Source organism: Lathyrus oleraceus, chromosome 1 (assembly GCF_024323335.1).
Source record: "Lathyrus oleraceus cultivar Zhongwan6 chromosome 1, CAAS_Psat_ZW6_1.0, whole genome shotgun sequence".
NCBI classification, from domain to species: Eukaryota; Viridiplantae; Streptophyta; class Magnoliopsida; order Fabales; family Fabaceae; genus Lathyrus; species Lathyrus oleraceus.
The window spans coordinates 462,634,444-462,658,260 of NC_066579.1; the positions used below are offsets into that span (position 1 = coordinate 462,634,444).

At 40.0% G+C, this 23,817-nt stretch overlaps 1 non-coding gene across 1 annotated transcript; it reads right to left on the minus strand.

Annotated features, from left to right (window-relative positions):
- Window positions 1–14,598: 14,598 nt before the first annotated feature.
- LOC127117135 (small nucleolar RNA R71) lies at window positions 14,599–14,705 on the minus strand. Its single transcript, XR_007801895.1, has one exon. It is a non-coding gene; the product is annotated as a small nucleolar RNA R71 (small nucleolar RNA).
- Between the last annotated feature and the right edge of the window lie 9,112 nt (window positions 14,706–23,817).

Consider the following 23,817-nt stretch of genomic DNA (forward strand, 5'->3'; position numbering starts at 1 on the left):
AACTGCTTAGAAAATGTTTTGAAAAGAGAGTTTAGCTTTGTAATGATTCTTGTATGAATGTATACAAAGTATTTATCTCGTTTAATTTTGAAAGTTGTTTAGAAAAATATAACTTGGCAATGATTCTAGTATGAATGTATACCAAGTGGTGATTTTCTAGTAGATGTTTTGCAAAGTGTGATGTATGAAAAATGTTTTAGGTTGTGAGTCAGCATTTAAGAGTTATACCTACCCAAGGTCTTTATGGGCATTTCCTATCCTTATGAGGGTAAAACTGTCCTTACTATTGAGAAGTAAGTAGTTTTATCCTTTGGATGTAAAAGGGACATCGTAGGGTCATCTATTGGTCATTGAAGGTAACATTTGTAAGGATACCTTAACATTCGAAGGGACGATCATCATTTAACCGTAGGTTACAACGACGGGTCATCGAGGGACAAAAATCATATATTCGCAGGCAACATCCGAGGGACTATGATTTATCTTATAGGGACATGATGATTTAGCCGAAGGGTCTTTGCTAAGTGCATCCCCACATTCGCGGGACATGACCGTAATACCGTAATACCGTAAGGCAACAAAGAGAGGTCCAAGATCACATATTCAAAGGCAATATTTTATAATCAATTAGGTAATTAGGATGAATCTCCACAGGGGTATCAATTAGGTAATTAGGATGAATCTCCACAGGAGTATCCCACAAATAAAGTGGAATACTTAGCAAGCTACCTTTTCCCGGAGTATGTGAGCCCTTACAATATTCAACAAACAGGTCAGAATACCAAATCAAGGTGCAATCGAGAGTTGCACCAAACCAAAAGGAATCACAACAGTAATAATGTCAGGTAAACCATGCATGGTTACAATAAAACATGTCAGATTAGCAAAAATCAGAACAGAAAAATCAGCGACTGTCATGTTCGCTGCTGCCTCGCCTAGCGAGGGCCTGGCGAACCCTCGCTACATGTTCGCTTAGCGATGTGCTAGCGAACGGCTGCGGGTTTTGAATTTAAGAACAATACGATTTCAGCAAGCTCCACACCCTATTGCATCCACTACATAAATTTTATGGTTAAACATTCAAGATATCCATACATATTTAAATCCACATGCAAAACCTAAGATATATTTATAAATTCAATCATAATACCACATGTAAATTGGAAGCATAAAGCGGTAGTGGTAGTGCAAACCTGTTGGCAATTGAATTGCAACGTTGAATTGGCAGATCACTCTTAGAGTTGGTGCCGGATTGAGTTAGGCGGAGGTAACCTTTGTGCAGATGAGTTTCCTTCAGGGTTTCCTTTAGGGTTGCTCTGAATTCTCTGGGTTAGCCTCCAGGGTTTGTTGTTCCTTCTTTCTGTCTCCGTCCGTCTGTCTCCCTTTTTTTTATGACTGAAGTTGTGGTATTTATAATGATTTTTTGTGACCTAATGGGCTCAGAATGAAGCCCAAAATTTCTGGTATTCGCAAGCTTCGCTAGGCGAGTGGTGTAGCGAAGGATTCGCTAGGCGAAGGATTTTGCTCGCCTAGCGAGCAAGCCATTTTAAGCCATTTTCTGGATTTGGCCACCTGTGTGCTGGGTCTTTGTTCCTTTAAGATCAGTGTCTTGAAAAATGAATTGAAGTGCCTTGAAAAATGTCTTGCAAGATTAACGGGCAAATTTTGGGGAATGACAGTTGCCCCTGTTCAATATTCTTAGACCGAGAGAGTTAGAATGGTATGTACGCCATTCGTGGTCTGGAGGTGGAAGATTATTGAACACTTAGAATGCCCCAAAAATTTGCGCTTGCTAATTAGAAGTTAGTCTTGATGGAGATGGGCTTAGAGATGCCATCCGAGAAGTTTGATGATGAAAGATCAGAATGGATCATATGCTGCTAGGGATAAAGGATCAGAATGGACCATACGCTAGATCGTATCTGAATTACAGAATGAACCGTCTATTAGGCTGCCTCTGGAGAGGTAAAGATCAGAATGGATCGTACGCTAGATCGTATCTGAGTAGCAGAATGAGTTATCCATTAGGCGGGTGACTTCGCTGGGGATGAAAGATCAGAATGGATCATACGCTAGATCGTATTTGAGTTGCAGAATGAGCCGTCTATTATGCTGTATCTAAGAAAAGGGTCAGAATGGATCGTACGTTAAATCGTATCTGAGTTGCAGAATGAACCGTCTATTAGGCTGTATCTGGAGAAAAAGTAGTCGTACGCTAGACTACACCTCGGGATGTACCGTACACTAGGTAGTATCTGAGGAATGAAGATCAGAATGGATCGTACGTTAGATCGTATCTGAGCTGCAGAATGAGTCGTATGTTAGGCTGTATCTGACAAAAAGTAGTCGTACGCTAGACTACACCTCAGAATGTACCGTACGCTGGGTAGTATCTGAGGAAATGAACATCCAAATGGGTCGTACGCTAGACCGTATTGGACTAGTTGAAGGAATCATATGTTGGGCTGAATCAGAATGAACCGTACGTTAGGCTATATCTGATAATATTTGTATATGTTGTATTTGCCATAAATATTTGGGGTGGGCTTAAAGATGCCACCATTAGGAGGATATCCGAGTGTTTGTCAGAATGAATGTTCACATGGATTATATCCGAAAGATGTATTTGAATCTTGAATGTAATCGATAAAGATGTTCGTCTTAATGGAACTTTATTTTGACTGTATCAGGAGGATAATTAACCTGAAAAATAAAGTTAGCCTCATGCCATGTCATGATGCATGAGATGTTTTATGCTTTCGAAAATAAATGCGAACATTGTATGCATGCATATGCTGTGAAATGATGTAATGAATGAATTATGTGTCTGAAAAGTTCTTCCAGGGGAAAATAAATCCCAATATTCTGGTTGGAGATACTTGTATTGATGACCCTTTCTTAGCTGGAGATACTTGATTTCTGTCTGATGATAGAAATATTCAACAGAGCCTGGCTGGGGATAGAAGAGATGACCAGTTTGTCTAGTGATGCCAATTTCTTCTGGGGAATAACTGGTTTTTGCTGGGGAAAGGATTTGTAACCGGACTTGTTGGAAAGCATGGTTAGATCTTATCCTCGACCCTAAAGTCTTTTAGTAACTGCTATTGCCATTTTATGCATGTATTTTCGGTAAACATCAATCATGTTCAAACGCATATACTCATTCGAATCAAATCAATGGACGTTTATGCAAACAAAACAGAGAAAGTAAAACAAAAGCATCTTTTTGGAAATAAAATTGTATCGATTTTGACAGAGGGCCTATAAACAGGCAATTTGTGTACAGGGAGACAGAAATCCTAGTAAGAGGAAGTTGTCAAGAAAACAAAGAGAAAGTTATGCAGAAAAAGTCCTATTGATTTTAATTCCACTACTGTCATTATGTCTTCAAGCCTCTCATCTCCTGTTGTCGGATAAAAGTGATTGGATTGTTTAGTCCTTTTGACTTTGGTGAAGCTGACCGAGAACGGGACATAGTCATACGCTTTAATCCCTAATTTTTGCCTGGACCGCCTTTTCAGGTTTTCAGTCCACCAGGATACCCTTTTTTGCCCAAGCCGCCTTTTCAGGTTTTCGACTTGCCGGGTGTACATTTTTATATGTTTATCCCTAATTTTTGCCCGAACCTTTTTGGTTCGCCGGGATGCCCTTACTTTTGCCTAGATACGTCGACCTAGCAGGTCTCTTTTATGCGTAGTATTTTTTAACTATGTCCGCGTTCACAGGATGCGGGAAACCTTCGCCATCCATTGTAGCAAGCATCATGGCTCCACCAGAGAATACCTTCTTAACTACAAATGGTCATTCGTATATGGGAGTCCATTTGCCTCTAGAATCACCTTGTGGTAGAATGATACGCTTTATCACCAAGTCGCCAATTTGATACACCTGTCTCTTGACTTTTTTCTTAAATGTCTGGGTCATGCGCTTCTGATATATCTGTCCATGACAAACAACCGCGAGTCTCTTTTCATCAATCAAATTTATCTGATCGAGTCGAGTCTGAATCCATTCATTTTCCTCTAAGCCTGCATCTTTCATAATTCTTAGAGAGGGAATCTGAACTTCCACTGGTAAAACAACTTCCATTCCGTAGACCAAAGAGAAAGGAGTTTCCCCTGTCGAAGTGCGTACTGAAGTGCGATAACCATGAAGAGCAAAGGGTAACATCTCATGCCAGTCTTTGTATGTTATTTTCATCTTTTGTATGATCTTCTTGATATTCTTATTAGCAGCCTCCACGGCGCCGTTCATCTTCGGCCGGTACGGAGAAGAGTTATGGTGTTTTATTTTGAACTGCGTGCAGAGTTCAGTAATCATCTTGTTGTTCAAATTGGTGCCATTGTCCGTGATAACTCTTTCAGGGATGCCATATCGACAAATAAGATTATTCTTGATGAACTGCGCCACCACATTCTTGGTGACAGAAGCAAATGAGGCTGCCTCTACCCACTTTGTAAAGTAAACAATAGCAACAAGAATGAAACGGTGTCCATTAGAAGCAGTAGGTTTAATCTCTCCAATCATATCAATGCCCCACATTGCAAAGGGCCAAGGTGCTGTCAACACGTTCAATGGAGTAGGAGATACATGTACTTTGTCCGTATAGATCTGACACTTGTGACAAGTTCTGGAGTGATGGTGGCAATCAGTTTCCATGGTAGACCAATAATACCCTGATCTCAGAATTTTCTTGCCTATCGTATGTCCACTAGAATGAGTCCCAAAAGTACCATCGTGTATGTCTTCCATAATCTTTTCTGCTTCCCTTTTATCCACACAGCGAAGCAAAGTCGAATCATGATTACGTTTGTATAATACTCCATTACTCAAAAAGAATTTAGCGGAGAACTTCCTCAGAAATTTTCTGTCATTGATGGATGCCCCTTCAGGGTATTCTTGAGTTTCTAGATATCTTTTTACTTCGTGGAACCAAGGTTTCTCTTCCACTTCATCAGTATTCAGTTTATAACAATATGCTGGTTCATCTAATCGTTCAATGGTAACCATGAGAGCTTCATTGTCCCATCTGACTCTGAACATAGATGACATGGTAGCCAATGCGTCTGCCAACTGATTCTCTTCTCGCGGAATATGTTCGAATGTAATCTCTTCAAAGTATGGGATTAATGTCAACACCCGCTCTCGATAAGGGATGAGATTCAGATGTTTAGTGTCCCAATCTCCTTTGATCTGACTGATTACTAAGGCTGAGTCTCCGTACACACTCAAAAACCTGATTTTCAGGTCTATCGCAACCTTGAGTCCCAAAATACATGCTTCATACTCAGCCATATTGTTGGTACAATCAAAACATAGTCTAGCAGTGAAAGGCGTATAGCAACCCTTGGGAGAAATAATTACAACACCAACACCATTGCCCAACGCATTAGAAGATCCGTCAAAAACCATAGTCCATCGGGATCCTAGTTCGGGTCCTTCATCTGGTCCAGGTTCTTCATAATTAGTAACAAGCATGACATCCTCATCTGGGAACTCAAAATTCATAGATTGGTAATCATCAACTGCTTGATGAGCCAAATGATCAGCTAACACGCTCCCTTTGATTGCTTTCTGAGTAGTATATTGGATATCATACTCTGTTAAAATCATCTGCCATCTTGCTATTCTTCCGGAGAGGGCAGGTTTCTCAAATATATATTTGATAGGATCCATCTTAGAAATCAATAAAGTGGTATGATTCAATATATACTGTCTTAGTCAGCGAGCAGCCCAAGCCAAAGCACAACAAGTTTTCTCGAGCAATGAGTATCTTGTTTCACAGTCGGTAAACTTTTTGCTAAGGTAGTATATGGCATGCTCTTTTCGACCAGACTGGTCATGTTGCCCCAACACACACCCCATTGAATTTTCTAACACGGCCAAATACATGATTAGAGGTCTTCCTTCAACTGGTGGCATCAGAATTGGAGGTTCTTGGAGATACTTCTTGATTTTGTCAAAAGCTTCTTGACATTCATCATTCCATATCATCTCTTGATTTTTCCTCAGTAATTTGAAGATGGGTTTGCAGGTAGCAGTCAAATGGGAGATAAATCGGGCAATGTAATTCAAGCGTCCCAAGAAACCTCTGATTTCTTTATCTGTACGAGGAACTGGCATTTCTTGAATAGCTCTCACCTTAGCCGGGTCAACCTCAATTCCTTTACTACTGACAACAAAGCCCAAGAGTTTATCGGATCTTACTCCAAAGGTGCATTTGTTCGGGTTCAATCTCAACTTGTATTTCTTCAACCTCTCAAACAGTTTGTATAAATGATCGAGATGTTCTTCTTCAGTATGAGATCTGGCTATCATGTCATCCACATATACCTCTATTTCATGATGGATCATATCATGGAACAAAACCACCATAGCACGCTGGTACGTTGCCCCTGCATTCTTTAAACCGAATGACATTACTTTATAACAGAAAGTGCCCCATTGCGTCACAAACGTAGTTTTCTCCATGTCCTCAGGTGCCATCTTAATCTGGTTATAACCCGAGAATCCATCCATGAATGAGAATACCTTGTGTTGAGCGATGTTATCTACCAGAACATCAATGTACGGAAGTGGAAAGTCATCCTTGGGACTCGCTTTATTCAAATCTCTGTAATCTACACACATTCGCACCTTACCATCCTTCTTTGGCACTGACACCACATTAGCAACCCATTGAGGATAAGAAGTAACAGCCAGAAAACCTGCATCAAATTGTTTCATAACCTCGGCTTTGATTTTCTCAGACATTTCAGGACGCATGCGACGAACCTTTTGCTTAACAGGACGACAATCTTCCTTCATTGGCAAACGATGCACTACTATATCAGTATCCAGTCCTGGCATGTCTTCATAAGACCAAGCAAAAATCTCTATATAGTCATGTAACATCTGAATCAAACTTTCTTTGACACTGTTTCCCAAGCCTGCTCCTATCTTGACTTCTTTCTTGTCTACTTCAGTACCCAGATTTACAGTTTCAATTGATTCCTCATGCGGCTGTATAGTCTTTTCCTCTTGCAGTAACAGTCTGGCAAGCTCTCCAGGTACTTCACAATCTTCCTCACTTCCATCCTTGGCTTGGTAGATCGGATTTTCAAAGTCATAATGAACAGTAGCAGAATTATTATCAACAGGATCCAGAGTGGATATGGATCTGCATTTTGTTACGTGAGTGTGTGTAAGAAAGCATAGCTTATTTGAAAGATGACAGGAAATATAAAGAGCGCAATATTTGAATGCGAAAAGTCCATTGATTCATTGAATGTGAATATGCTTATGAAAATGACAAAACCCCTAACAAATTAGCTATTGTGCCCCGGGCATAGACACAATGCTTTAAGAAGTTTAATCGGAAAAATTAAAAAATTTGCAACACTAAAATAGACAATAACAATTACTCTTGACTAAGGGAAATCGGGATAGTGTCTTCAGCCTTCCAATTATTGAGTCCGTCACCAATTGTTGGGAAAATCCAGCTATCCAAGTCACAATCGCTATCAGCATCTTCTACAACATTAATCTGATCTTTGACTATCTTTTCAGAGATAAACCCCAGACCAGACTTATCAGACTTGTACGGTACATCGATCAGTTGACCCCAGCCAGTATGACCACCCTCTTCAATCATGGCTTGAGCATCTTTCAGAGAAATCATAGCAGGAGGAGCACGAATAACCTTGGGCACACGGGAAGTTGGCTTAAGGACAGGACTGGTCGGAGGAACTACTTCAAATGACTGAGAAGGAGTCTCAAAGAATTCTCCATCCATCTCGACGTATCTGAAGGTATGCACACTACTGACAATATACTCTTCTTCCCCACATACAGTGACGATCTTACCCTCTATTGGATACCTCAGCTTTTGATGGAGAGACAAAGCTACAACATTTTCCCCATGAATCCAAGGGCGTCCTAGCAAGCAGGAATAGGCAGGACGAATGTTCATTACGTGAAAGATAGTGTTGAAAACCTGAGGTCCTATCTTGATAGGGAGAACCACTTCACCCCAGATAACACTCTTCGCACCATCGTAAGCACGCACCACAACGTCACTAGGCTTCAGTTCAATGCTTTTACAGTCAAGCTTATCGAGTACAGTTTTTGGTAGCACATTCAAAGAAGAGCCATTATCGATCAACACATGAGCCAAGGTGATCCCCTTACACTCAATGGAGATGTGCAGAGCTTTGTTATGATTATTTCCTGTTGGTGTCAGGTCAGCATCGGAAAAGCCTAGGCCATTGTCAACAGTCAGGTTAGCAACATAGTTTTCGAACTGATCGACAGATGTCTCCTGAGGTACATGAGCGGTCTTCAGGAATTTTATCAACGCATTGGCATGAGATTCAGAAGATAACAACAAGGATAACATCGAAATCTTAGACGGAATATGCCCCAACTGTTCTACCACATCAAAATCACTCTTGCGGATGATTTTCAGCATTTCTTCCATTTCCCGTTTGGCAACATCTTCGGTAGTAACTTCGACCGGTGTCCTTGACTGAGAAGGATTGGTTACTGGTTCCTTTCCTCGAGTTTCCGGGGCGGGAGGTGAGATTTCTGGAGAGAAGATCCTTCCACTCCGAGTAATTTTACTAGTCCCAACAATGTCATTAGGATTAGCAGAATTATCAACTTGCTTTATGTCGTGGATGTAAACATCACCTCCGTAATTCCACGGAATGGCTTTGCTTGAGGAATATGGTACTGGGCCAGGTGCAGTAATAATTATGGGAGCTACCTTGGGCTCAACAGTAATCTTCACAGGCACTCTAGTAGCGGTAATCTTCACCGGAACTTTGGACCTAGCAATCACAGATATTTCTTCAATAGGGTTTTCCACCTTAGGAATCTTTTCGAAGAGAATTGTGCGATCATCCATCAGCCGTTGAATACCACTCCTCAACTTCAAGCAATCATTGGGTCGGGGTATACAGAGATTGTAATTTTCAGCACAACCTGGAAATAAACCAGCTTGCAACAACTTCTTCTTGATGGTCAAGAGAGGAGATGCTAAGTCAGCTACATTAGAAATGCGAGAATTGTCATCCACAACATTAACAGTCTTGTCATGATTAGGCATAGGAGCAGTGATGATATTAGGAGTCTCTGGAGGATCAAATTCAATTTCTCCAGCGTCGATCATATCCTGAATCTTATTCTTCAACAACCAACAATCGTTTGTATCATGCCCGGGGCTATCGGAGTGATATGCACACCTGGCATTGGGATTATAACGAGGAGAAGTAGTGTTGGGATTTGCAGGAGGATCTCTGAGGGTAATCAAATTTGCTTTTAGCATACCCTGTATTGCTTGTGCTAAAGTCATATTGATCTTGGTAAACTGCCTCCTTGGTCTGTCCTGTCTGTGTTGGAAGTTTTGAGATGGCGGTGCTGCAATCATAACTGCTCCAATAGTATGGTCACGATTTTTCTTGTTATGACCCTTTTGATCGTACACAGCATTTGACTCGCTCCTCCCCTGATAGGGTTTTTTGGTGCTTGCAGAGGTAGTCGCCTGTATCTTTCCACTTCAAATGCCGCTTTCAACGCGTTCACCGGTCAATATAAGTTCAGTGAAACCCGATGAAGAACTTCCCAGTAGATGGCTGTAGAATGGGCCAGTCAGTGTACCCATGAACATGTCCACTAATTCTCGATCAGTCATAGGGGGTTTGACTCTGCCAGCCAAATCTCTCCATTTTTGAGCATATTCTTTGAAGCTTTCTTTAGAGCCCATAGTCATATTCTGCAACTGTAGCCGAGTAGGCGCTAATTCAGAATTATACTGGTAATGCTTGTAGAAAGTTGTTGCTAAATCAGTCCAGGTGTGGATGTTAGAGCTCTCGAGCTGATAATACCACTCCAACTGTGTGCCAGACAGACTCTCTTGGAAGAAATGGATCCATAGCTTCCTATCAGTGGTATATGGCTGAATCTTTCTCACATAAGCTCTCAGATGCATCTGAGGACAAGACGCACCATCATACTTAGTGAAAGCGGGGACCTTGAATTTGCGGGGAATGACCACATCAGAAACCAGACCTAAGCCTTCGAAATCCAGACCGGGCGCCTTCTGACCCTCCATAGCTAGCATGCGTTCTTCCAGCAACTTATACTTATCATCTTTTGGAGAGTACTGTTCATTTTCATAATCTTCATCGTCGTCCTCAGGGTTGAAGGGATCAACATTCTCCTCTTCCGAATCATTTTCTGTCTCCTCTTCTTGATCCTTCAGAATTCTAATATTGACTCTTGCGGCCTGTCCTTTAAGCCTTCTTCCCGGGTTAATGTAACTCACAACTTTCTTGTCTTTCTTCTTCTCGAGCAAGAGAGCCTTCGGTTCATCCTGCCCCTTGGATAAGTTCAAGATCATCTCCTGGAATTGAGCATTCTGAGCCTGGAGATCTTTGACAGTTTGTTCAAGAGCCATCTGTTCTGTTTAGAAGGAAGACCGTGAGAACATTGATCCTTTAGAATACCTGTTATGCAATGTTATGTTATGCTATGCAATGTATGAAATGTTTTCAAGGACTTTTGGATTTTAACTTTGCGTAAACCACCAAAAGAGGGAAACTTTTATTAATAATTTCTTTAATCAATGTTCATTACAAAAAAGAAAATAATAAAAATACAACGAAAGCTCAAGTCTCCCAGGGACGACTTCTTTTGGGGCGGAGATATGCATTGAGTCTTCTTTCCTCATTAAGTTGGCTGGTGAGCTCTAATACTTTCTTCCTTTCAGCACCGAACTGAGTTTCAAAAGTATCCCTTTCCTCTCTCAACTGGATCCATGATTTCTTCAATTCTTCAAGATTGGTAGGCATATCTGGATAAGGAATGATCTGAGGAGTACCTCCTTCAACTCCTGGTTCAACCATTAGCGGTCCGACCGCAAGATATGGCATGGCAAGTTCACGAGCTCTTGCGCGTACCCATCTGAGATAAGGTTCCATAGGAATAGAGTTTTTCTGTCCCAAAGTGCTTCTTTTCACCATGCCCCAAGCTCGTACAAATCTTTGACGGAGACCTTGGGAATCATTGTCATAGTCAAACACAGTGCCTTGGATAATTATTTCATGTGGACCATCTCTTCGAGCATAACCGAACTGACGTAGGGCTAAAGCAGGATTATAAGTAATACCTCCCCTCATCCCCAGGAGTGGTACGTTAGGGAATTCTCCAGAACGGTCAATGAGGATAACATTTTCTTTGAGATGAGGACACCAACGGATGTCTGAATAGGAGAGCGACATTATCCTTTGAGACCATTTCAAATTTTGCTCATTCTTCAAGACTGATCGAGGAAGGTGCGAAATAAACCACCTAGATAATAAAGGTATGCAGCACATGAGAGTCCCTTGCCTCTTCATAGTACGAGTGTGAAGGGAATGCAAAATGTCTCCAAGCAAGGTAGGCACAGGGTTATGAGTGAGAAATATCTTAATAACATTCATGTCTATGAATTGGTCTGGATTAGGAAATAACACCAAACCATAGATTAGTAATGCTAGGACATCTTCGAAAGCATGGACATCCATAACCTTTAAGAATTCTCGGGCCTTATTTATCATAAATTTGGCAAGTAAACCCTTAATTCTACTTCTTGTTACCCAATTAGTTTCAATGTCGGACTTTGTCATGTGTAAAGTCGCGACAACTTCTTCAGACTTCGGAATCTTTTCTAGACCACTGAAAGGTGTTTGATCAAGGATAGGTATCCCAAGCAGCCTGGAGAATTCTTCTAATGTGGGTACCAACTGATAATCTGGGAAGGTGAAGCACTGATGTTTAGGATCGAAGAACTGGAATAGGACTCTCATCATATCTTCTTTGAAACTAGTGGTAACCAAATTGAGGAGAGAACCATGTTTCTTGATAAACTGAGCCTAATCGGGAAGTTCTGACACTAAATCCTTGAGTTGAGGAGAGATTGCTACAAAATTGATCCGGATGGTCTTCCTGGAAGCCATAGCCTTACAAAACAGAGCAAAGTTAAATCCCTAAGTCCTTGAAACGGTTAGTACAATGCCATGATGTTAGGTAAGTTATGATGTTATGTAAGTAACAAACACAAACAAGTCACACCGCAATCATTCCTAGGTTTTAAGGCTTGCGTGAGTTCCATAGGTAAGTACCCTCCCCACTGAAGTTTGGTTGGTTCAACCTATCCTAGAATAGTAACCGGGTTCTAAAAGGATCTCTGATAACATGAAATTATATCACATTTTAGGACATAATTCAATTAAATTATATTATTATTTACTTTAATTTATTTCATTTTATCAGATATTACGCGGTATTTCCTTTCTATTTATCTCAGGTAGTCTATTTGAAGTAAAAGTAGAAAAAGGAAGAAAAGGAGGTGCAAAAAGAAGTTTTTGGAAACAAATAGCAAAAGTCAAGCCCAGCCCAAAGAAGGCACAGGCGTTGTGCCTGTGACGAGCGTCACAGAGGCTGTGACGAGCGTCACGCTGTATACACTTCTGTGACGAGCGTCACACATGGTGTGACGGACGTCACACCATTCCCCTACATTTTTGCCTTCAGAGACGTTGAGTCCTATTTGCACGCTGAATCCTATTTCCACGCCTATACCTTCGTTACGTGAAGACCCTTTGACGCGGACTACTTCTGAAGACCGTTACGGAAAGTGCCAATATAAATACCAGCTTTGCAAACCCTTCCTCGGTTCCACGCTTCCAGACAGTTTTCGTTTTTTTTGCATTTTTCTTTTTCCAGCAGCTTAAGCATATTCCTTATAGTACTTCTTTTATAATTTTTATATTGTTTCTTTTGCAATTCTATTTTCTTTTCTAGCACTTAATTAATTTTTCGCACAATAGTTTCTACACCGGAAACTATTGTTTACCTTTTACTGGATCTAACCTTACGTTAGAATCTAGTTTTTTTATTCCTTCGCTTTATTTTTCTGCCTGATTGAAGAAGTCAAGAACAAATCCAACCGGTCTGTGGTGGAGTGTTCAAGACTGCTATTTAATTATTCAGGTTCTTTATTTATTTGTTGAATTTATATATGCTTGTTTTTACTATTAATTTATACTGCTTGCCTGCGATGAATCTGTTTATGCATGCTGATTATTTGGATCTGTTGAGTATGTCTGGCTAATTTATTTAGGTATCGGTATGTAAAGTAAGCGGAATGAAGGAATCAAAACTAAGTTGGTTTAATTAAGTTTAAAATTAAACTCACTCTTTTTACGGTCTCAATTTACAGGTTTAAGAACAAAGTTTTTGTACGAAAGTAAAAGACATAAAGAAGTTAAAATCAATAGAGCGAGAGTTTGAGGTTTTGACTGGACAGTGTAAATTGGACATTAGTTCTAGATCAGGGCGAGAGCAAGTTTTAGAGTTAATTAAATTCTAACCTTTTTCAAAAAGTATTTTTAAAGATTGAATGTGAGGACGAGAGTTAAGCATTTGAATTTAATTATATAACCTAAGTCAACAGAGCGAGAGTTTGAGATAAGGGTGTTTAAACGATTAGTGTTTTCTTAAAAAGAGTTTCTACGGATTCTATTGTTTTCAAAAAGTGGTTTTTGACTTAACTATAAGTGACAACTACGTTAATATAAAATCATAGTTTATTCAACAGAGCGAGAGTTTGAGATAAAACTTTTAACCAATAGCGTCAACTGAAAAGATTTATTTTAAAACCAAGAAACCAATAAAGAATTGATTCCCTAATTACGACGAATTACATACCGATATCCGCTTATTAGATATTAATTTTAGATCTTATTTTAGTTTTAGTTTTTCCCCAAAAAATCAAAGTATTACCTGCCTTAGCTTTACGAAGTAACCTTAGATAACGGTATATCGATTCATAAGTCCCTGTGGGATCGATATCTTTTAAAACTACGCGATAGAACTGTGCACTTGCAGTTTGTACCCCAATTCGACTCATAAAGTCGAGCGATCAAGTTTTTGGCGCCGTTGCCGGGGACTTTTATTTAGTCGATATCGTAACTCTTCTGTTACGCTGTAGATACTAAGGCTTTTCTTTCTCTTTTCTTTCTTTCATTGATTTGTATGCCACACACTCGCTCACAAGGCGAGTCGTTCTACTTACGAATCAACGATATCGAACTATATCTCCGAGTCTTACGACGAATTCGGGAATATCGTGCTGCAAACAATCTACCTCCTGTAGAACTTCCTGATTTCAAAAATATTTTCCCTTCGATACCCGAGATGGCAGAACCAGCTCATGCTCTTAGAGATTACGCCGCTCCATCGCAAGATGAACCGCATTCAAGTATTGCTCTACCCGCAATCGAAGCAAACAACTTTGAACTCAAACCTTCACTGTTGCAGGCAGTGCAACAGAACCAATTCTCTGGAAATCCTACCGAGGATCTTAATCTTCATTTAACTGTGTTTGTCCAATACGCTGATACTGTTAAAGCTAATGGTGTCACTTCAGAGGCAATTCGACTTCGTCTTTTTCCTTTCTCACTAAGAGATAGCGCTAGAAGATGGCTTCAATCTCTTCCTTCCAACTCAGTCACCACATGGAACGAGTTGAAGAAAGTTTTTCTTGCTCGATATTTTTCGCCAAGCAAAACAGCTATGTTAAGAGCCCAAATAAATGGATTTAAACAGAAAGATAACGAGTCTCTTTTCGAAGCATGGGAAAGATACAAAGACATGATGAGACTTTGTCCACATCATGGTTTAGAAGACTGGTTAGTAATTCATACATTCTATAATGGTCTCCTGTACAACACGAGGTTAACAATAGATGCCGCTGCAGGTGGTGCACTAATGAACAAACCTTATGCTGACGCTTACCAACTTATCGAAAGCATGGCTCAAAACCACTATCAGTGGGGAACCAAACGAACAATGGTGGAAAAACCTCAAACGAAAACTGGCATGTACGAGATAAGTAACCTTGATCATGTTAATGCAAAAGTGGATGCTCTGGTCCAGAAAATTAAAAGTTTAAATGTATCACCTCCAGCCACCGTAGTTGCCATAACTCAGAATTGCGAAGTCTGTGGAATCCAAGGTCACACTCCTGCAGATTGTCAACTCCTAACAGGAATCCAAGCGGAGCAAGTAAACTATGCTCAAGGAAGCCCCTATTCGCACACCTATAACTCAAATTGGAAGAATCATCCCAATTTTTCATATAAAAGTAATAATGCTCTATACGCACCTGGACAATCTCCAAATCAAGCCCCAGCTATACCTCCGGGATATTAGAAGCCGACCCCATCTACATCTAACAATAACAACTAGCAAACCAATAAAGATTTCTTAAACTAGAATGTACACACTGGCGAACAAATTAAACAACTAGCAAGTAAAGTAGATGCCCTAGCTACTCATAACAAAATGCTAGAAACACAAATATCACAAGTAGCTCAACAACAAGCGCCTACTGCTGCCCCAACTGGTACATTTCCTGGCCAACCCCAACCTAACCCAAGAAGCCACGCTCATGCAATTATACTGAGAAGTGGAACGGAAGTGGAAGGACCGTCTGACCCAAGGATAGAAAACCAAAACTCTAAAAGGTCAACTGAGGAAGAAAGTGAACCTAAGGAAAAGGAAGAGAGTAATAAGGAAACCGTAGAAAAGAAGGAACCTTATGTACCTCCACCACCTTATAAACCACTTATCCCTTACCCTTAAAGGCTTATTAAAACCAAAGATGCGGGCCAATTTAAAAAATTTGTCGACCTACTAAAACAATTAAACGTCACAATTCCGTTTACATAAGCTATTACACAGATGCCCTCATATGCCAAGTTTTTAAAAGAAATTATTTCTAATAAAAGGAAACTTGAAGATAGCGAAACCGTTACACTCACCGCTGAATCTAGCGCTATAATACAGAATATGCCTCCTAAACTTAAAGACCCAGGTAGTTTCTCTATACCCTGTCACATAGGAAAATTTGTCATTGACAAAGCCTTATGCGATTTAGGAGCCGGTATTAGTGTTATGCCTTTATCCATATGCAAGAGACTTGAAATGGGAGAATTACGACCAACTAAAATGTCTGTGCAACTAGCAGATCGTTCCGTAAAATATCCTGTAGGAATTCTTGAAAACGTTCCAGTGCACATAGGTCAATTCTATATTCCAACTGATTTTATAATTATGGATATTAGAGAAGATGAAGTTACACCCATTATACTGGGAAGACCGTTCTTAGCAACTGCCGGTGCAATCATAGACGTAAAACGAGGACGACTCACTTTCGAAGTAGGAGAAGAGAAAATTGAGTTCATTCTTTCCCAATTTTTGAAAGCACCTGCAATAGAAGATACATGTTACTTCATGGATATCATCGATGAATGCATAAAAGAAACGGAGTTAGAAAAAGACAAATCATCTGACTATCTTGTAGAAGACAAACTTAACCAATGTTTAGCAATAACACCGGACCCTACGCAATGCCTTAAGAAACCAACCTTAGACCTGAAAACACTTCCCAAGAATCTGAGATATGAATTCCTAGACTTAGAGCTTGAACGACCAGTGATAGTTAATGCTGACCTAGGAAGACTCGAAACAGAAAAACTCCTGCATATCTTAAGAAAATATCCAACCGCACTAAGTTACAACATCACCGATCTTAAAGGAATAAGTCCTTCTATTTGTATGCACCGTATCATGCTAGAAGAAGACTGTAAAACTTCTAGGGAACACCAGAGGAGACTAAACCTGATCCTGAGTGAGGTAGTGAAGAAGGAAATAACCAAGTTATTAGAGGCAGGTATCATATATCCTATATCTGATAGCAAATGGGTTAGTCCTGTACACGTAGTACCAAAGAAAGGAGGTATAACAGTCATTGAAAATGAAAAAGGAGAAACTATAACCAAACGAATCGAATCGGGATGGAGAATGTGCATTGACTATAGGAAACTAAACAAAGCAACCCGAAAAGATCATTTCCCTTTACCATTCATTGACCAGATGTTAGAACGATTAGCAAAACATTCACATTTCTGCTATCTAGACGGTTACTCAGGTTTCTTTCAAATACCAATTCACCCTGATGACCAAGAAAAGACAACGTTCACGTGCCCTTTTGGTACCTTCGCTTATAGACGAATGTCGTTTGGCTTGTGTAATGCTCCTGCAACTTTCCAAAGATGCATGATGGCAATATTCGCCGATTTTCTAGAAAACATCATGGAAGTATTTATGGATGACTTTTCCGTATGCGGACAAAGCTTTGAAGAATGTCTTGAAAACCTGGAGAGAGTTCTAGAGCGATGTGTAAAAGTAAACCTAGTACTTAATTGGGAAAAATGCCACTTTATGGTACAAGAAGGAATTGTTTTAGGACACATCATCTCAAATAGAGGAATTGAAGTAGACAAAGCCAAAATAGAGGTAATCGAAAACCTTCAACCTCCGAAAACTGTGAGAGAAGTACGAAGCTTCTTAGGACATGCCGGTTTTTACCGACGATTCATTAAAGACTTCTCTAAAATAACTAAACCGTTGACCGGATTATTGATGAAAGATGCTGAATTCATATTCGACAATAAATGTTTAGAAGCATTTCAAACGCTTAAACAAGCACTGATCTCCGCACCCATAATGCAGACACCAGATTGGAATGAACCATTCGAAATAATGTGTGATGCCAGTGATTACGCTGTAGGTGCTGTTTTAGGACAACGAACGGATAAAAAGCTTCATGTTATATATTACGCAAGTAGAACTCTAGATGAAGCACAAATGAATTACGCCACAACCGAGAAAGAACTTCTAGCAGTAGTGTTTGCGCTAGATAAATTTCGTTCTTACTTGGTCGGAGCCAAAATAATCATCTACACTGACCACGCTGCTATCAAATACCTCTTAACTAAAAAGGATGCTAAACCTAGACTCCTAAGGTGGGTCCTGTTGCTACAAGAGTTCAATTTGGAAATCAAAGACAAGAAAGGAACTGAAAACGTAGTAGCAGATCACCTCTCTAGACTTGAGAACCTTGAACCGGAAAGAACATCAATTAACGATGATTTCTCGTACGATAAGCTTATAGCTACTTTAGAAGAAAATAACGCTGAAAAACAGGTAGAAACTACCTTAGCCATATCTGTTACACCGTGGTACGCTGACCTCGTCAATTATTTAGCTGCCGGAATAGTTCCACCTACCTTATCCTACCAACAGAAGAAACGATTCTTCTATGACATAAAACATTATTACTGGGATGACCCCTTACTTTTTAAAAGAGGCCCCGATGGTATTTTCCGTCGGTGTATACCCGAAGAAGAGGTAGAAAATATAATCCAACACTGTCACTCCGCTCCTTATGGTGGACACGCAAGTACATCCAAGACCTGCTCTAAAATCCTACAAGCCGATTTTTATTGGCCAAGTATATGGAAGGATGTACATGCAGCTATTAAGAAATGTGACAGATGTCAACGCACAGGAAACATATCTAGATGTGACCAGATGCCTCAAAAGGGCGTTTTGGAAGTAGAGATTTTCGACGTGTGGGGAATAGACTTCATGGGACCTTTTCCATCCTTTTTCGGTAACAAATACATACTCGTGGCAGTTGACTACGTATCAAAATGGATTGAAGCTATAGCTTCTCCAACTAACGACACACGAGTAGTAACTAGACTCTTTAAGAATATAATATTTCCAAGGTTTGGTGTCCCAAGAATAGTAGTTAGTGATGGTGGATCGCATTTCATATCCAAAGTACTCGAAAAACTATTGCTTAAGTATGGCGTAAGACATAGAGTAGCGACACCTTACCACCCTCAAACCAGTGGGCAAGTGGAAGTATCTAACAGAGAAATCAAACAGATACTAGAGAAAACAGTCGCCACTTCAAGGAAAGACTGGTCATTGAAATTACCAGAAGCTTTATGGGCATACCGAACTGCTTACAAAATGCCCATAGGAACAACCCCATTTAAGCTAATTTATGGAAAATCCTGTCACCTCCCGGTAGAATTAGAACATAAAGCCTATTGGGCTATTAAAAATCTAAATTTAAACTATAAAGCCGCCGGTGAAAATAGAATCCTTGATATAAGCGAATTAGAGGAGCTCAGAAGAGACGCTTACGAAAATGCCAGAATCTACAAAGAAAGAACAAAACAATGGCATGACAAGCGCATATCAAGGAAAATCTTCAAACAAGGCGATGCAGTCCTTTTATTTAACTCCAGACTAAAGTTATTTCCGGGAAAACTACGATCTAGATGGTCAGGTCCTTTTCAAATCACCAATGTTTTTCCCAGTGGAGCAGTAGAAATTAAAGGCAAATCTATGGAACCATTTACCGTAAACGGGCAACGTCTAAAACATTATCACTATGCAGAAAACAATGAAGATTCGCAAGTCTTGCACTTAGACGAAATGCCTCCAGAAATTATAGATTATAATTGATTGTTTTTATGTCGAGCTTGCGACATTAAACAAAGCGCTTAGTGGGAGACAACCCACAAATATTTTATTATTTCCTTATTCTATTATTATTTTTCTATTTCTTCCTTAATTATTCTCTTAATTTTTGTTTAGTATTCATTCTTAATTTATTTTAATTGATTAAAAACTTTTCTCTTCTTTCGGCATTTGGCCAAATCCTGACTAAAACTCTTGTTTTTCTTTTCTCTAGCTAACACTAACCTGATGGGACATATTGATCGTATGGGTATCAAATTCAGAGGAACAGCTCAGAAACAAAAGTTTGAGGAACTAGCCACGAGAGAGATGCTACCTAGCCTGTATGCTGATGACTGGGCAATGACTGCCCTTGGACTAAGACAAAGTGTCCTGTATTTGCTGAATCAGATAGGGTGGGAAACCGCCCCTATCCGTAGACAATTTGTCACTTACCGGAGACTGACTCTAGAATTCCTTAGTTCTCTGATCTATCTACCCAGCCATGGAAAAGGAATAAGCAGAGGTTTTATCCAGTTCAGAATGTTTAACATGGAGTACCAATTTAATATTCAAGATTTTACCAACCTTTTAGGCTTCCCTACATCCTTTGACACATTCACAGTGAGCCAAGAGGAACTTTTCGAATATAGAGAACTTGAACACTTTTGGGGTAACTTGACTGGAAATGACGATCCCGAGGAACATGAGTTTCTCTCTGGAAACATACATAACCCGGCCTTCTGTTATTTCCATAAGATCCTGACCCACACCTTATTTAGGAAGAAGCCAAACAGTACCACAGTTTCGCGTGATGAACTCTTCATCATATTTTGTGCTTCCCAGAACCGTCCAGTAAACGGTGCCACTTTTATGTTAGCAAATTTGGACCACCTTATCCAAGATGAGCGAGCACCAATTCGAATAGGCGGTTTGATAACTATGATAGGTAATGCTATTGGATTACGTCAGCCTATGCTTGACTTAAGCCCTTTTTGTGGCATTACTACTATGAGTATACCCTTCCTCTTCAACACTTTGTTTATAGCAAACCTAGGGTCTGATGAGTTTGAGCTTATTATTGATAACCAATTTCTTTGCCTATTCACCATGTCCGATCCTAGGACTAGTGTTCACAACCGCAGTAACTGGCTCTACAATCTGAACGAAACCCCCTCTCCTGCTAGATCCACTGAATCCATCCAGGACTATGAGATTTGTGATGACTATGAGATTTATGATGACCAGATTCCTTATGCTGAATCAGATCCTCAGACACCATCTGGTTATTATGATATTGATCCTCCTCCTCAACCTGCTCAGACCGAAGAATCGGCAATACCCGACCTTAGACAGCATATGCCCGGAACTGATTATAACACTGCCATGGAAGCTTTGATGTCAGAACAAGATGCCCTCAGAGAAGAATTCACTAGCTTGAGGCACGAATTTCTGGGATACATGAACAGTATGACAAACCAGTTCCACGAGTTACTATACCGTATTAACTCCTTTGCTCCTCCGGCCAGAGATCGTGCAGATGGATAGAATTTATTTTTCTTAGTTATTTAGTCTTAAGTTAGATTATTTATTTAATGTTATTTCAAATTATGTTCGTATTTGTTTCTCTTTCGCATTTTTGTTTTTCTCCATTGTTACATTATGATTATTTTATTGAAGCTACTTATTCATTTTATTATGTAATATCTATTATGCTCTCTACTGTTGCTGCCTACATGACTTATTAAAGAACAATATATTTATGCATCATTATGCAAAGTAGAATGACATGCAGGAAAATTAAATAGCAAAATAAAATAATCTGAAGCAAAACAAAACAAATAATAAAAAAATAAATTACCAAGTTATTCTGAAGAACGCTAGCTGAAGCCGCCAAAAAGACTGTGTGACGAGCGTCACACAATCTATGACGGACGACATGCCAAGTACCTGTTACGCCCGTCACGCCCCTGTGACGAGCGTAACACCTTTCTGACTAGGTGAACGTTACAGTACCGTTGGAGACGAACGTTACACCCTTTCACTTTTTACCTTCCCCATTTATTCCCATTAACCCACATTTATTCACATTTCAACCACCTCCTTTCCAACTTCCAAATTCTTTTCCTATAAATACCCATCAAAACCCTCCTCCATTCACCACAAACCACTCTCTAATATCAAATACATTTCTTTCCTTTATTACTCCTTTAAATTCATTCATCAGTATGGCGGGAAATCAGAATTTCGGAAATATCATCTTCCGATCCGGAGATGAAAACTATCAAAGGGAGCAATTCGAGCGCTTTCAACAGCGAGGCGTCATCTCTACCAGGTATCCTGATTCAACTTGTTTACAACAATTAGGATTACTTCAAGGTATCGAGTGGATGCTCCGCCTTGCAGATCTAACCTTTCTATGCACGCATAATCAACCCAGCTACCCATCCCTAACCTTAGAATTCTTAAGTTCATACGCGTACAACACTCCAGCCGGTGAGGACGAATTCCTAACCGGTACCGCAACCTTCCGTATGTTCAACACTGAGTACTTCTTAACCCAAAACCAATTGAGTACCATGCTACAATTCCCCACAGAAGGTCAAGTCTACCCCAGAATCCCTCCAAACCTAAACTGGAGCACAGTTGCTGCTTTCGACCTCTTTAGGAAAATATCCGGAGTAGATGCCAACAACTGGGAAGAGCTCCTTGTTTCCCATATACATAACCCAACTATCTGGTACTTTATCCGCATCCTACAAAACACCGTTTTTGGAAGACCGAACAACAACAAGGTCAACGCAAAGGAACTCTTCTTCCTCGAATGCGTCTTCGAACCGCAGGCTAAGGTAAACGCCGCCTCCTTCCTATTTCATCATATCCGCACCTTATGTGCTAGAGGCCGTCAACCTTTTGTAATTGGTGGATTAATAACCACCATAGCACTTGGCTTAAACCTAGGGGACCGACTCCAAACTTTAGAATCTTTACCTCCCCTATTTATGGATATAGGCTACTGTCGGTCCAGCCGCCTAATAAAGAACCGAGTAGGCAGAAAATATTACCTTATGGTGAATAACCAGGTCGTCCCAAGCGTTGTTCTCCCCAACATTTCCCTAATAGATGTCACCAATCCCAACCGCCACCTCTATGATCTGAATGCTCCCGAAGCTACCGAGCCTTCACATACAAACCCGTCTGCAGACGAGTTCGAAGAAATGGAACAAGGTGATAACGCTCCTGAACAACAATCAGTCCCGCTCAACCCTTCTGATACTGCAGCTGGCCCATCCTCCCGACGTCGTCGACGAAGAAGGCCTGCAACCAACGACGACATCATGGATGCTATTGATGGTATGCAAGCACAGAATCTCGAAATGATGCAAATGATGCGCCAAATGCAACAACAGCAGGAAGAGAGGAATACCATAACCGATCAGCGGTTCACTGAGTTGTTTAGCAGGTTCGACAACTTAGACTTACGTCAACGATCACCAGGCCCAAGAACAAGAGGCGGACGACAACCTTAACTTTTCTTTTTCCTTTCTTTTTTTGTATTTCATTTCTTTTCCTTCAAACATTGAGGACAATGTTTTATTCAAGTATGAGGGGAAAAACCATGTTCTTTCTATCCTCCATTTTCCTTTTCAAGTATGTATCTTTCTTTTCATTGTTATTTCCCTTATATAAAAAAAATAAATATATTATTATAATATAGATTTATTTTAAGTTAAGTCCCTAGCGTGAAAACTTTCTATTATCTATTCCTCTCAAATTTTCATGAGCCATAATAACAGAAATTTAACACATCCAGTAAGTATAAGGGTTGCTTATCTTATAAAACTTGAGTGAAATCAAGACAAAAATTATTACCATAACAACGCTCTAAGAACCTCAACATGTCAGATCAGAATGAGTACCTATTATATCAATCCCTTGAACTTTTAGTTTTATAGTAACCCCGAGTAGTTTATACGAGAAGTCAGCACCATCTTAATAGCAAACTACGTGGAGAGCCGATGAATATAAGTGAATGATTCCCAAAGTAACAAAAAAAAATACATATATACATATCAGGAAATGCACTAATTAAGTTAGGTGATCCTTACCAGATCATTTAATCTAAAGGTTGCAGATCATACAAAAGCATAATACGAGAGATCCATTATGAGTTGGTTCAGTAGGTATCTGGTACTGAACTTGGTAGGGCGGACTACGGTCCGATCCCCCGCAATTTGCAATGGACTGAATAGCGAAGTTATCCGACTTATGTACCAGAACTTCTAGCAAAAAAAAAGGGATCAGAATCACTAACCGGTTACTCCACTATGTGTGCGAAAAGATAAAGGGCTTAATGTGATTTCGCTAGAATGAAAACGGGTGAAATAAGAGTAAAGGAACTAGGATAGT